The following is a 16,991-nucleotide window of genomic DNA, read 5'->3' on the forward strand; positions in this document are numbered from 1 at the left end:
TCAGCAGTCTTAAAAACATTTCACTCACATATAAACAATTTTATTAGTGATATTCACCTGTACAACTGCAATTTTTTTTTTCAAAACGCATTTAGGAGATTTCAAAAACAGATCTCTGAACGTTGTCATGCAGAAATGAAGAATATCATGAAGGTAGGACTTTGCAGAATATGATCCACACTTTATTTCTTTCCCCTTTTCCCCTTCACTCCTTCCCGGTGTCTTCTCTCTTTCCATTGTTCTTTTCTTCTTCTAACCCCATTGCACCTCCTTTTTCTTTTTTAATTCAGAATTCCTTGATAAACTTTGGATTGATTTCATCATTCTGAACCCATGGCTCCTAATGACATAGGGTTAGTCTCTACCTTTGAGCAAATCAGGACTGTGGTGGAGAAAGATTGCAGGAGGTTATTTATAAAAAACTATGTTTGATATAATTCCTTGCCATAAGCAATGGGACACAGAAAATGGAAGAATAATGAGGCCAGAAGGGTTCTGAGAAAGGTTATTTCAGATGACAGAACCTGGCTCGACATGCCCACCTGGGCAGGCAAAGATTTGAGGTAACACTGCACATGTTTTAGAGTTACCAAGAGCTCAGCAGGTTGAAAATACTGAAAGACCAGGGATATGAAATGAGAGACACAGATCAGACTAAATTAAAGAACTTTGAGGAAGACCATTAAACAACTTTGAAGTGGATGAAAGAGGAAAATGCAGTGGTTGACTGAATGAAGCAAACACATTCAGTTCAATAGAATTAGAGGACAAACCCTGTAGGTCCACTTCTGCTCTTTTCCTTCACAAAATGTCAATTGTTCAACACACATTTTCTTACTAAAAGATAAACTAAAAAATTTAACCCTGAAAATAAATCTTCATATGATCACCATATCACCAATGACACTTTGCCTAATGCAGGATATGTGTTCGATATTTATTTATTTAATAAAAATAAATATTTTATTTGTAAATCTCTGTCACAGTTGCCATCATTATATTTATCATGGCTAAAATTTTGCTAGTGTGGATGATAACAGTAATATCAAAGGCAGAATTATTAAGGTCCCCCGAGATTCTCATTTCCTAACCCCACCAAGCACGGATCTATGTATAAGTGGCACACACTCACCTGCTACTCCTCTGTCTGGAACTCCACCCAGCAGTAACCTGGATATTGCTCCAATCAGCTCTGAAAGGGGAGATAACTCTGGATTACCCAAGGGATACAAATGTAGCTCAGGGTCCCAAAACCAGAAAAGGAAGGCAGAAGAGCCCATCAGAGACAGGAGTCGTTGGAGACCCGATCAGTGCAGATGTCGAGGAGATCCTGAGGCGGTCGCTCTGCAGGGAGGCCACAGGGACCCCATGGAGAGTAGGGGTTCAGCGGGAAGAGCAAAGCCACAATTGGCCTACATGCGGCATGGAGCAGGCATCGTCTCAGAGCGCCAAGGGCTGAGTCTGGCCATCCCCCTGAAGGAGTTTGCAAGGAACTTCTTCTGAGTCTCCAGGGGGAACACAGCCATGGCAACATACAGTTGTAGGTCGTGTGGAATCTAAGTGAAGGAGCCAAAGGAGCCAGGCGGTGCCCAGACTTCCGTCTCACAGAAACCAAGGTAACAATGGAGCTGTATTTTAAAGTGCAAAATTTGTAATGATTTGTTGCAACCACAATAGAAAGCAGGAATAAGTAGCTTAAACAGCATCTTTTCAAAGTTTTATGGAAAAGTAAATATTGAATAAAATATCTGCTGCATAAAATTTTCCATTTCTATGCACATTAAGTAAAAGTGAGACAGGGAAAATATTTTAGAATTACACCCTTAGGATTCACAGATTACTCTTACTATTCCATTTTAGCATTCTGAGCATCAGATTCCATCATGGATGTCTGGCTATAATGAATATTAGAGGGTCATAGAGGGTGGTAAAAATCGATTTAATTTAGGAAAGAGGTTAAAAAATAGGAAAGGCTGTTAATATGACTCAGTTGCATTGGTGAAATAGAAGAGTTCCCTGGTTAAAATAAATATTAGTATGGAATTTAAGCAGTCTGAGAACGGGAAATACTTAACAATGACATTTAACAAGGACGCTGAAATTTCCAAGGCCTAAAATTCTCACAGATGAGTTTATCCATTCTTCTAGCTGTATCTTTTCCTTCTGGGAAAATGCATTCACATCATTTTAAGGACCCTCAGCAAATAAGAGATTGTGAACGTATGTTTGGGGCAAGAAACATATGATTTTCTAGAGAAAGAAAATTAAATAATCTGATCCAAGTCATTTTATGACAATAATATTGCAGTATAAACATGAAGCTAGGATTCAGCTCCTAATGCTTCCCATATAAAAATTCTGGCATCTAAACAGATTGTGAAAAACTGCAAAACAATACAAAATCGAAAGTGCACCCTCCCTGAGACGCCCAGACAGGAACGATGCCCCCTGAACGCCTCAGTCTGGGGGCGCGGTCCCCAGTCTCAGTGGGGTTTGCAGCGAGCCAAGGGCCACCCCAGCTCCGGCACATTTTTCCAAATCATTGCAAAAGTTACAGGACTTGAGGGTGGCAAACGTATGTCACTCACAAATTATCTTGTCCTCCTCTGTCTTCTTAGGACCCTGTCGGGATTCAGTTTGGTGTCATTTTGCCAACAGGCTTGTGAGCATGCAGGCGCTTTCAGCAGCAGGTCCTGCAGCCTTTCAGACTCCCCAGGACACCTTCCCAGCCTAGAGAGCGCAGAAAGCAGGGGTTGCTCTGAGCATTTCTGCGGGGAGTAAAGCCTCACTTTCAATTCCTAGATACATATTGCAGAGGAGCAAAGCAACAGTGCAGATAATCAGTTTGCTTGCTTTCTTGCTCAGCAAGAGGGGGCAGACAGAAACGGCTCAACCATTGGCCTTGGAACTCTGGATTCTTTATAGACGGAAGAGTAGGACGTACATCTGCAACAGTCATGAAGAAAGGAAAGTGGGTAAGACTGCTGTCCCCTGAAGATGCAGGTGGCCCATTTAACAGCAAGAAATGTACTTCTAGGCTCTTATTTAACATACAGGATTAAACACGAGATAGAACGAAATGAAATGAGCAGATGTATTAAGGTGAAACTTTTATTTTTTAATTTTATTTATTTCTTCATTCATTTATTTTTGGTACCGGGGATTGAACTCGGGTCCTTGCTCTTTTAAGGCAGGCCACCGAACAGCTGAGCTAAATCCCCGGCACAAGATGAAATTTTCAGTAATAAATAGTACAAGAAGGGGATGATGGCAAAGAAATATTCAAGAAGAACATTGAAAGTGGGTATGAAAATTTGGAGAAAAAGTCTTGGAATTAGATGGTTGTGAAAACGCATGAGCATATTTTAATACTCATCATCAAAATTATTGTGATATACTTTTTAAAATTAGATTGATGGTTTGAATTCAATATCTTCCATAATTTGGATCCATCTGATGTGAGTTTTTAAAATTTCCATTTCACTTATAGGTTTTTAATTTTGGCTGCAAAAATCTGTTGTCAAAGAAAACTTAGACTTACCAAAAGAACAAAATATATTTTATACACTTTCCAGAAAGTTTTATCTCTACTAAAAAAACACAAAATTTAAATGCACTATCACCAGCCTCTTATTCCTACACCTGGTTTAGATAAAAATATTTTGATATTAAACATTATGCATGCCATTTTCCCTTAGCAAATTAAAATAAACAGACAAGACACTGATATTTATAAAGAATTTCATGCATTGTGGTGTTTTTGAAGTGTTAATTATGACGAATTCATAAATGTTCTATAGTGTGAAAACATAAAATATATACAGTAGTTTGGAGTGTATTTCTAACATAGCTCAAAGGAGTTGCTAACTTTTAAAGCCTGAGTTTTGAATTTTATTGATAGTTCACATGGGCACCTATGTAGTATCTGCTTTATAAATGGTAAAATTCTGGCAATCCTGTTTTGATTCCACCACCAGAAACTGAATGAATGAACATCATATTATCAGTAGCTATAATTCTATGTATTAAAGGTTCCACTACAATACTCCCTCACACACACAAGTGTACAATCTTTTGATCATTTCCTACTCCTTTTCCTCCCCTGCTACCTCCCTTCTTTCACACTCCTCACCAGTTGTCTTTCTTTTCCTGATAGTCCCTCTTCTATTTTCAGGTCAGGACAAATTTTTTTTCTAGGTTTCACATACACGAGTGACTATATGATACTTCTCTGTGTCCTCTCTGTGACTTCTTTTCACACGATCTCTTCGAATTCCATCTATTTCTGACATAATCTTCTTTTTCTTCAGGGCTGAATAATATGCTGTTGGGTCTAGGTTCCATGTCTCCTTTATTCTCTCATCTGTTACTGTATCTCACATCTTAAGTATTGTCATTAGAGCCTCAGTCTGCATTGATGTGTAGGGATTTCTTCTCTGGACTTATTACATTTCCTTCCCATACACACCCCGGACATGTATGCCTGGATAAAATGCTAGCTCTCATTTCAGTTCTGGATGAACATCCTTTTGACAATTTTTCAGAGTGGGTGTACTATATTTTATTCCCACTAACAGCGTAGAAGGCTTATACCCTCTCAGAATTTGCCATTTATTTTACATTGCTGTGATAGTCATCTAAGCAAGGAGAGAAGAAATCTTAGTATACGTGTGACTTTATTGTTCTGCTGATTAAAGATAATGAGCAGTCTTTCATATTTTTATTGCATATTTATACTTTTTTGGGAAATGCTTATGACCCTTTGCCCATTCTTATTGCATGAATCTTTTCTTTTGTTGTCATATACCTGGATATAACTATGTGTGTGTGTGTGTGTGTGTGTGTGTGTGTATCTGCACACCTATATATACCTCATGAACACTCTAGTGTCTTCTTTAATTTCTTTCTTCAGTATTTTACAATTTTCACTATAGAAGTCACATCCTTAGTGTTATTCTGAGTTTTGCTGTCATTGTAGGTATTTTCTTTAACTGTTGCTATTGTGAATGGGATTACTTTCCTGTTTTGCTTTCAGAGAGCTCACTAATGCTGTATACAAAAGCTACTGATGTTTTGTATGTAGCAAATTTATCTTACTACTTTGTGGAATTTGATTATAAGTTCTGAGTCTTTTGGTGGAAAATTTAGGGTTCCCTAGTATAGAATCATATCATTTATAAAATGGGATGATTTGACTTCCTCATTTCCTTTTATATCGCTGTTAGTTTTTCTCTTACATAATTGTTCTGGACAAGATTGCAACTACTGTGTTGAATAAGGTGCTGAAAGTTATGTGGGCAGAACACCCATATAAATCAGACATCCAAAGAAATTATGCCCTTGAGTATATAAAATCGATGTTTGTATGTCATGCATTAAGTTTACATTGCATTGGAGTATCCATGTCATTATTTTTGATTTAATAAAAAAGTTTTACACTCTATAATAAAAAAGTGTACTTATTTTGGTGTATTTTTGTATTTCAACCATTTGAGTTATTTTGCAGTTTCATAAAATGCTAAAATGTTTAAACTTTTGTTGTGAATTTGTGCAAAATTTGATAAGTACGAATATATATTAACATAATATATTCATACATTTTCACATATGATATTAAATATATTATATATGTAAAATATATACATTTATGTGAAATATGTATTGCATGATATATTAATATAATTTCACATGTAATCATAATTATGCATATAAGTAAAGATATCTTCATTATGAACGCTACCTTTTTGGCTCTTTGATAATGGTCTTTCAGATCCCAAAATTGTGAAAAAGCTGTCTGTTGCCTTATCTACCCAAACTACAATAATTCGCCATGGCATCATTTTTTTTTTCTTTTTTTGGTACCGGGGATTGAACTCGAGTCTTTGCCCTTGCAAGGCAGGCCACTGAACCACTGAGCTAAATTCCCGGCCCTCATCGTGGCATCTTGAACTATTAAATTACTCATGGATGAAATATGAATGAACAATGTGCCCCACAGGCACCCAGCATAAGCATTTAAGCGTTCCACAGCTTCCAGTCTTTCTTACTAAAAGTGTTTCACCTTTATGTAGCATTTCCCCGAGAGGCTGGTTATTTTCATTTCATTGCTAACTCCACCAAGTAACCCACCGAACGTTCAGAGGAGTCAGTCAGTCCTCACATTCGGATTTCAGATATGTGTCTCACTGTATTCCTTCATTCGTAAGTGATCATGAGGACCATACCTACCTTCCCAGGATGCATAAAGAGGAAATTAAAGAACTGTGTAAAATTCTTATCATAACATCTCCTATAACAGCCATTTCTCACCAATGATTGTCAGTCGCTGTTATATGTGGATGTACTGAAGAATTAATGCTAATACAGTCAGTAGAGTTAAAAACCTGAAGGTGGGCCAGGCGTGGTGGCGCATGCCTGTAACCCCGGAACTCAGGAGGCTGAGGCAGGAGGATTGTTGTGGGTTTGAGACCAGCCTGGGCTACATAGTGAGCTCCAGGTCAGTCTCAACTACATAGAGAGACCCTGTCTCAAAAAAAAAAAAAAAGTAAAAAGAAATAAAACCCTGAAGGTGTACTCTTAAGCCGTAGTAATCCTGAACTAACAATGACTCTGCAATTCTTTTGGGAGGAAATGAAATGAAACTAATCTTCTAAAAATATATTGGTTTTGAGAGTGCAGATGTTTGGAGGAATTTTCCACCTTCTTATCTACTATACTTGAACTAATAGGTAAAACAATTCTTTGAATCATTGTAAAATTTTTCTTAGATTTATTAAAGAAGCTTGTTGTTTGATTGCATTAAGTAAACATTCAAATGATCCTTTTATCCAAGACCTACAGCACAGCATCTGAGAAGAGGAGCATGTCTTATTCACTTGCCTTTATAGAACGTTGACATAATTTCACTTTTGCATGGGGCTTAGTCTCCATGATTGACTGTCAACTTGCAGAGTATATCAAATAGACATAAGCCACAGGTGTGTTTTCAGCAAAGATGTGTCTATCAAAGATTTCTTCTAGTTTAATTCATATCATGCACAGTTTTTTTCCTTGATATACTACATATTTACATGTATAGGTTCACAGATATGCAAAATTAAACACAAAACTTCTTCCAACAGCAACAAAGATATATTTACACTGAACTACTAGGAAATATTGTGATTGGTGAAAGCTAATGTAAATGAGAGCTTATGAAGGAACTGTACAGAAGAAAAAATTTTTATTTATATCATCTTGATTATAATTTGAAATCTTGTGGCCTACCCTAGGGATCAGCTCACACTATAGACCTTCATTAACTGGTTTATGCAACAGTTGAATTACAAGACATAGAAGAAAAAGAAGAAATTTCTGCTTTCCAGAATTTTGCTATATAGTCAATTCCAAAACGTTTGCAATTAAACTTGTGCCAGAAGAGAATTTAAAGTGAAGTCCAAATCACACTGCCAATTTAGGCAGCCTTTCAGAAATATGTTCAAAAATGAAATCCTGCTTGAAAAGAAACCATTGAGGGTGGAGAAGAGATAGAAGAAGAGAAGAGAGGGCAAGAGAGAGAGAGAGAGAGAGAGAGAGAGAGAGAGAGAGAGAGAGAGAACACAGAAGAACAGTTGGAGAACAAAACTTTGTAAGAACTGACCCAGCAGTGTACACAGCTGACACTAAAATCTTCAAGTCCTAGCGAGGCCTCAGCACCGGGGAAATTCTAAGAGCATGGCTTTGACCTCACCTTCCATTCCTACTTGCTAAAACACTTTAAACCCAACTCATACAGGATTTTCCATAAAGATGCCCACCAATTAATTTTCACAGATGAACCTATTTGAGTATAATATTTAGGTTGTTTCGAAAGTTCTTTAATATCACTGCAAAACTTCTCACTAAAGCAAAAGAATTGACACATAAGTGGCCATAAATAATTAAATAGATCCTGACTCCAGTACTTGAAAGCAAGTAACACTGAACCAGATTCAGTGGCCTTCACAAAAGAACTCTTGACTGAAAGGCTCTTATTGTCATATTCTATTGGGGTTTTAAAGTATTGTTTGCAATAATTTTAATTTTTTGGCTGTTTTCTACACTTTGATATTTTTCTTCTTTAAATATACAAGCTATATTTCATTACTTTCAGAAATCTAATTACTGCATATCAGTTAATCTCATATTTTGAGTTACTTCAATATATTTCTATGCAAAAATAGAATTCATCAACAAAGTATCATGAAGCATAGAAAAATGTTTGCACACTACAAGTTTTAAACAAGTGGTACTGCTTTTGAAACTACTGAGTGGCTACACTAATCCAACCATCCTTTTCTCACTAATCTGTATTGTGCATTCCTCTTCTCTACGAAAATATAATATGCTTTTTAATACTTTGGTAATGCTTTGCCCGCGTGCATCAGGGTGTCATTATGTGTGTGATCTTCGGAAACTTATGCCCTTATTCAACTTCACATTTGCTAATTAAGCTATATTGATGTATGCAGCTATTTTCCCTCATTTTGCACCTTATAAATTTCACTTCGTAAATATGAAAACCCGTGCATGTTTTCCTAGGGAGGCAAGTGCAGCTACTCCTCATAGTTTTCTATTACAACGTATTGCTCTCTAACAGACAAACTGGACTGGCCTCTGGACTCGCTTCAGAGAGGCCTGGACCACATAGGGAAGGGCGACCTCACCTGCGCCAGTCCGCCCCGTCCCCTCCCTCTCTGGCCCCTTCCCTGGTTCCTGGCCGCCATGAGCCGAGCGAGCAGCCCTGCCCCACCTCAGCCTCCTGCCCGGATGTTTCCCTCTGAGAACCGGCCTGCCGAGGCCACTTTCTGTGATGCCTTGAGCAAGTGTGAACCTCTCCTACTTTAGCTTGGGCATGCACTGTGCCTACCGAAACCTGCTAACGCATGAATGCCGTCAGAGGTGCTTCCAGTACACCCGCTGGGAAATACTCCTTCTCGAGAATTGAATTGTGTTATTATTTTTATATAATTTCGAAGGGACGAATACCTCAATTTTGTGCATTATAAAGAGTGTCTCTCTATTCAAAAACCTTTCAAAAGCTCACACTCCAGTGAAATTTCATTCAGGTCAAATTTTTATGTGTAGTTCTTCCTCTTTATTTGCAGATTTTGTACTTACTAATTTATTACATACTTCCTTTCATCCACAGCCCCCAAATCACTACTCTTGGTGATTTCATTATCATTTTTGGTCATGTGTTGAACAACCAACACTTTTCTCCTCATGTGCACGCTCCCAGTTGAGCTCACATCTGAAATTTCACACAGCAAATGAAAGCCTTCTTTAGATACACGTTCTTCACATTTTTGTGCTGCTTTTCATTGATTTGCCTGTTTCATCCGGCCTCTGAGGATCACACTAATCACCACCTAAAAGGGCTAACTGGTGTACAGAAACCCAAGAACTGTGTCATGTGTTATGAAGAAATTAGACATCATGAGGCAAATGTATTTGTTAAAGCTTTGTCCAGCTGTGAGTCACTGTGTTGCTGGCTCCGAGTCCAGTATTAAAGAATCAATAATATAAATATTAAGTAAGGGGAAATAAACAGAAACATACATCAAACAAGGTTATATATTGATCAGCTGATGAAACATCGTGACCAGAGGCTCTCAGGAGTCTGTATTTCCCTTAGCAGAGGTGGTTTAACATTTGCTAACAGTGTTTGAGGACATTTTCTTTATACTACACTGAAAAAATTAGAATCAACTATTTTTTCCTCTTATTTTCTATTGTTATCTTAGCTCAACTATCCCAGGAAAAATTTTACCAATTTGCCCTTGCTTTAATAATTATTGCTTTGTTTTGTTTGTTTGTTTGTTTGTTTGAGACAGGGTCTCACTATGTATTTGAGACTGCCCTGGAACTCACTATGTAGCCCAGGCTGGTCTTGAACCCCCTGCTCAGCCTCCTGAGTGCTGGATTATAGGCATGCACCACCAAATAATTATTGCTTTGAAATAGATCTGTTAACTCAGGAGGGAAGTCCTTGAAGTTACTCATGTTCAGCAGTATCCTGCCTAGTTTTGGTCCTTTGCATTTATTGGTGAATTCTATATTCACTCTACTTTTTAAGTCCTAAGAAAACAGGTGACTGACATGCTACATTCAATATGTAGCAAAAATTGTAACTTTCCTATAATGAACAAGTTTTGTCTTTTTGGGGGTGGGTCTTTTTAAAGGATCATCAATAAAAATTTCTTCTTAAAAACTTTTCATTTTTGGAAAGACTTAAAGCAAAGCACTGGAACTCATTGCTCCTAAGCGCCTATGACTTTGTCACTGCAAATCAACCTTTCTACTTTACTTTGCCAATTCAATGAATCAAGTGGGCTGCAAGGACTAGATATTTCCAAATAATAAGGAGAAATTATTTAAAATGTTTCATTAAAAAGAATGGTGGATGTTTATGTGACAGGTGTGGCAATCACCTGGACAGAATCATTGACACTTTGAAACATCTCATCGTATCTTGTAACTTCAAATACGTTGCATCAATTAAAAATAACACTGAATCAAAATTAAGATATAAAGTAGGATAATTTATATCTTTTAGTTTTAACTTAATTTTTTTCTTAAGTTAATTTTATTGGTGCTCTTTTGATATACATAACAGTCACATTACTCATGGGGAATTTGTACCTATATAATGCATAATGTATTTTGATACTTTTTTCTCCATTCTGCTCCCCTTCCTTCAACCCTGCTTCCCTTCCTTATTTATAAAAGTTTTGTTTTCATCTTTTCTTCTATTCTTTATTTTTCCTTTTCTCTTCTTTCCCTTTTCCTCCCTTGTTTCCCTTCCTAGTTGAATATTTTCTTCTTACTTTTCAATATCTATCATCTCTTTTGATCCTTATTAGTTATATTTAAATATGTGTCTAATTTGTTTCACTTAAAAGTATGGTCTCAAGGTTCATCAATTTACCTAAAAGAATCTCCAGTTTATTCTTCTTTAAGGCGGAGTAGTACTCCATTGTGTATAAAAATCACATTGTCTTTATTCATAGATCTGTTGATGAACATATGGGCTGCTTCCAAGATGTAGCTACTGCAAATTGTGCTGCTAAAAATATAGGTATTCATATATCATTGTGGTATGATGCTTTTAACTCTTTCTGAAACATACCAGGAAGGAGAAGAGCTGGGTCAAATAAAACCTCTACTTTTAGTTTTTTGAGGAATTACCATAGGATTTCCATATTAATTATACTAATTTACACTCCCACCAACAGTGGAGAAGGATTCCTTTTTCACACAGTCTCGCCAGTCTTTGTTACTGATTGATTTCTTGGTTTTTTTTTTTTTTTTTTTGGTACCGGGGATTGAACTCCAGCCCTTGCTCTTGCAAGGCATGTGCCAAAACCACTGAGCTAAATCCATGGCCCTAGACAGTCATCTTTGAACTGGGTCTTTAAATTTGGGAGAGCTGCTTATTTTGAGTTCTTTATCCTAGATATTCTTTTGTCTGACAAGTAGCTGGTAACATTTTTTCCTATTCTGTGGGCTTTTAATTCACTCTTCTGGTGGTTTCTTTTGCTGTGCTAAAGCTTTTTAATGTAATGAGATCATTGTGTTGATACTTTGAAATATTTCCGCTGCTGAGACTTTGTTCCTAAAGTCTTTACTTACAACCCATGTCTTCAAGAGTTGTACCTGCTTTGTCTTCCAGAAGATTAACTTTTTGATTTAATAAATTAGATTTTTCATTCCAATTTTAGTTTGCTACATTTTGAGAGATAGGAGTGTCTTTTCAACCTAAAATTTTATCATTCACAGAATTGTTTTCTTTTGTTTGTTGCTTTTATGTAGGAATGTAGGAAGTCTTGGAAATTGATCTTATAGATTGTCTTAATTCTTCTCTCTTTTTGTATCTTCTGAAAATTTTAATCCTAGATGCTTTTAAGTTATTTATGGGGACAAATATGTCACTTCAAAATGATGACATTTCTCTTTGTTTTTCTTGTTTCTTTCAAATTCCTACTGCCTACATTTTATTTCTTATCTTATTAAGTTGTTGTGTATTGTAATATTACAATGACATTTATTACTATTTTCTCATTCCTATTTCAAATTATGATTCTGTTATTTACATTAATTATGAAGCAAAATGTGCACTTTTGCAGTTACATTAAATTGTTTTCAGAACATTGCCTTTAAAACTCAACTAAACTCCATATGTATCCATTTTCCTATGAATAACTCTAATTTCTTATTCTTTATGGCTGAGTAATATTCCATTTTATAGAAAAACCACATCTTCTTTATCCAGTCTCCAACTGACAGGCAATTGGACTGTTTCCAAGTTTTAGCTATTACAAACTGTGCTGCTATAAACATGGGTCATCATATATCACTGTGGTGTGATTCTTTTGGAAAGATACCCAGCAGACGGATGGCTGGGTCAAATGGAAGTCCTAATCCTGCTTCTTTGAGGTATCTCCTTATTGGGGTCATACTCTTAAGTGATATAAATAAGCCACACATGCGTAAATACCAAATAGTTTCTCTGGTGTGAAAAACTAAAAGTGTAAATAAGATCCAAATAATATAATTGACAATGTGTAATAGGAAGAAAAGAGCTAAAGGTGTATTGTAGGGGAAGTGGGAAGGGTAGGGAAAAGGAAATAAGAGAAAAGAAAAATTATGAGAAAATGGAAAAAATATCTGTAAATAGGGAAGGGAGAAGGGTATGGGGAAAAACTGAGAACCAAGACCTCTCATGTAAAGGTACAGGATCCTGATGATGAATGTAACTGTACTGCATACCTAAAATGTACCAATAAACTCAATGAGAAAAAACTCAACTGAACAATGTTACCATCGATATTAGTTGAGATTACGACCTTTGATGATTTTACTGACTTGCAATATCTGTATGTATTTCCGAGGTGAAGTGCGATGTTTTGCTTGGTGTATACTCCGAGTAGAGATCAGCTCAGTTAGTTACCAGGCAGATTTTCTGAAACCTTTAGTATTTCTTTATGAAGAGTGCATTTGAACTCCCCTCTTCCGAATACTTTGGGATGTACGACGTTTTCCTGTGAATTCCACCCTCTGGGCTCGCTAACTTGCTGGACCTCACTCCTCTTGGCTAAGTGTGACCTTGTTACTGGCATCTGACCTCTTCCGCTCCTGTGCTGGTTAAGATAATGAACTTTAAAAAAATATTAATAAATCACCATTGGGAGAGCATATTTTTAAGAGAAGGCTACACGCCTGAACGGTCGTTTTCCTTGTTTGCATTAGTTCTGACTCGCGGATTCACTCCTGCTGCTCCACAAGCGCCAAGAATAGAGGTAGAGACTTCCAGGAAAGAGCTGCAGAGAGCACTCTTCCAGGTGCGTGGAACTGTAGAACGAGAGCACAGGTTTTCTTCACAATTGGCATAACTGGACTGAAGTGATCAGAGAGAAGGAAATGGAAGGAGAATGCTGAGCTCCCTCAGCTCTGTGGGGTCCGGGACTGGAAGGTGTGGTGCCCAAGAGGAAAGGAGGCCGGTGCCCTCTGGAGGGATGGCCCAGAGCGTGTGCAGCCTTAACTCCAGAGAATAATCTCCATCACGTGTGGAAATGACGAATTTCGCCTCTTCGGACGTTTAAACGCTGGGTGACTCCTTTATTCTTTCTCCGCTCTCTCTTTTGGAGTAGGAATGCCAATGACTGTTAGGCGGTGCCTTTCCCATCCTAATGTTTTGGCCTCAGGCAACTTATTTTCTAGTCTCACAGGTCCCTAGATGAAAAGGTTTCGTGTCAAAAGTGAATCGTTCTCAGAATATCACGGACTTCCCACTCAGAGAATGGTACATACTTTTACGATGCATGGTATGTAGGTGAGAATCGGGACTCATACGGTGCGATAGGGTATTTTTGTGGATGTTGGAGGCGAGTGCCTGCCTGGATGATGAGCACGCTGGAGTGTCTTCGGGGTGATGAAAAATGCCACCCCTAGAATGTTAAATACGCCTCAGTCCCCGATCCCTGGGAATGTTCCTTCTCAAGGAATGAAAATGAGATTTCGCAGATGTGAACTGTGTCTGCACACGGAGACATGTTCCGTATTATCTAGGTGTGCTCCGGAAACACTCATGAAGAACCTGCAGAGGAGAGAAAAGCGGGGAGCCTTCGCATGCAGCAAAGAGGGACACTCCTGGAACAGAGGCAGATTTACAGTGAGGCGGTCCCAAGCCCAGGGCTGCCGCGGTCCCAGTCAGGAAGGCGTGCTCCTTCGTCCCGGGTGAGGCAGACCCTTGTACACAGCTTGCCTCCTTTCCCACGGATGCGACTCGAGGCCTCCTTTCTGAAGAATTATAACAGACTAATTTCCTGTGGATTTTTAGCCAGCAATTTGTGGTAATTTGTTACAGTAGCCTCAGAGCACAATTATAATTCCAACAAGCCTTATTTGCATTCTGAGGAGGCTTGTGGTTGAACACCCTTGGGGGACATATTACTATTGCTGTTTTTATAATTAATATTTTTCTATCTCATAGTGTACAGTTTTTACTGGTGCTCTTTCCTAGTTAATATTTAAACAGCCACCATTCTGGGTCGATCTATAGAGGATGTGGGCATTAGACAGAAAGAAGTCTCAAACTTGTGTCCCCAAAAGTATAAAGAGCAAGTTTCAATCTTTTTGATCTTTGCAAAAGTTGCTAATCTCCAAAAATCTAGGACCCTATTATGAAAATGTGTTCCCTGAATACTAGGACTCAATACTTTGGTGTTATTCTACTGTTAGCTTATTCCCTTCCACCTCGGAAATTGTCTTTCCTCTTAGAAGACTTCAGCAATGCATATAAATTACATTTGCTTAATTTATCCATTTTCTACGGCATAAAACTTGAGTATGTCTAAACCAGACTTTTGGAGAAGTGGAAGATATTATCTCATACGATTCCTCTTCCTTAAAGGGGATATAATTTATCATCTTAACAATTATATGATTGAATGGAATATTTACCTTCTTTAACAAGAGTATTTAAATTTACCACTAAATTTTAAGAAACTGAAATTTTTAGATGGAAGATTATTTTGGCATTATAATTACAACACTTGAGAAAGTGTTATATAGCTAGGTAGCTAAAAAATATATCACTAGATAATGTTTTATGAAACAATTATTAACAAATATTCATCAAGTAAAATACTAGGTTAGGGTATAACTAAAGTAGGCATTTCGAATGCAAGTGAGACAATTTAGGGATTACCATAATGATATTTTCCAAAGAATCGACATATTCATTTACTTGTTATGCCAAGTAAAAACTAAAACATGTGTCATGTACTATGATGGAATTTAGGGATATCATGGGACATAAAATTCATTATTGCAGTGAGGAGTTTGCAATTCAGTGCAGGTATTCCAAATTTTCTCATCATAGTTTATGAAAGTAGATAATAGAACTTATTTATTAGATTTGCAAGTTTGGAAAAAAAATTTGTTTTACTATACCCAATTGTACACTTTTCTTTCCCACTCAAGGAAGCCATTGAACATTACAGAATGTAAATAAATTTCTGTCATACATATTAAAGAATTAAAGATCTGAATTAGCTGAAGACTTTACGTGATTTAAATATATATTCTACAAAACATTAATTTGCACAGTAAGACTGTTTGCTGGATAAACATTACGTATCTGGAAAAGATCTCTGAGATCATCTTGTTCAATGACCTAATTTTAGAATGAGAAAATGAAAGCTTAATGCTATCTGCCTAAAATTTATAGTTTTATCCTGTGTAGAATTCTATGTCAAGAAATATGGGTCTAAATAGAACAGTTGTATTTATTAATTTTGCAGATGACAGAAAGCAAAGAAAGATGTAATACAATGGGTAAAGGTCATAAAATTAAAACTCAGAAATTCTTGACTAACACATAGAACTCAAGAGGACAAGGTTTAACAAGAAAGTGAAAATTTATTCTGTTCATCTAAGAAATAAAACAATGGAAGAACAAAGAATTTTGAAGAACTGGCCTCATTGACTGTCACACTTGTCAGAAAGTGGGAGGATTTTAATCTTTCATTGAATGTGAGTCAGTAAATTAAGTGACTTTTCTGGGTTGAATGTATTTGTCAAAACACAGCTTCCAGCAACAGAAGGAAACCATGGAAAATCTTTCTCTGCGGAGCACATCAGACAATTTGCTTCTTGACTCACAGCATTAGAGAGGCTCTGATACACTGCTTAACTCTCTGAGAAGGCCCTCAATAATGAGGAAATGTCAGGCAGGTTCAGGGTATTTAGGTAACCAAAGGAGCGATATACAGTTATCCTTGAAAACACGCATTGTCCCAGTAGCATAAGGAGTGTTGTCCAATAATAAAGGGGACTGGAGTACATACAGGAGGACTTTGCTGTGTTCTCTTTCTGTTAAAAATACTGAAAAGATTAAGGGAGAATTCTGATTTGAGATCAGAAAGCCTGGGGTTTCCTCTCAGCCTTCAATTATGGGATATGACACCTTTGAAAAGACACAGTTGCTATTAACCGTGGTTTCATCTGTAATCTACAGTGGAAAACAAAAGACACTTGTCCAAGGTGCTCTGAATGCAAATATCCTGAAGATTATATAGCTTATCATAGGTACGCTAGTTCATGCTAAGTCTGAGGTAATTTTGTAGAAGAGAATAAGTACATATTTCACAAAATCACTCTCAATAATTTTCGGACCAATGGCTTTTTTGACAGGTGATCTTGATTTTGTTCTTGATGACCCAGATTTCTCAGATCAAAAAATTGTTTTGTTCACTCCTTATTTTGATCATAGCCAGGCTTGTAATCATTTCCCTTTTTTATTTGCGAGGACTGGCAATCATAGAAATCCAATTACTGATTTGGGTGAAAAAATCTGTCCATGGAAACAGTATTTGTTTGAAGTTGATGATCCTTACTGTGAAAACCATTGGTATGAATTGTGGTTCATCAAATTTTAGTTGGCAATTACTTATAATCGGAATATGCGA

This window comes from Fukomys damarensis, unplaced genomic scaffold, assembly GCF_012274545.1.
Source record: "Fukomys damarensis isolate Sample0158 unplaced genomic scaffold, DMR_v1.0_HiC HiC_scaffold_27, whole genome shotgun sequence".
Lineage (NCBI taxonomy): Eukaryota > Metazoa > Chordata > Mammalia > Rodentia > Bathyergidae > Fukomys > Fukomys damarensis.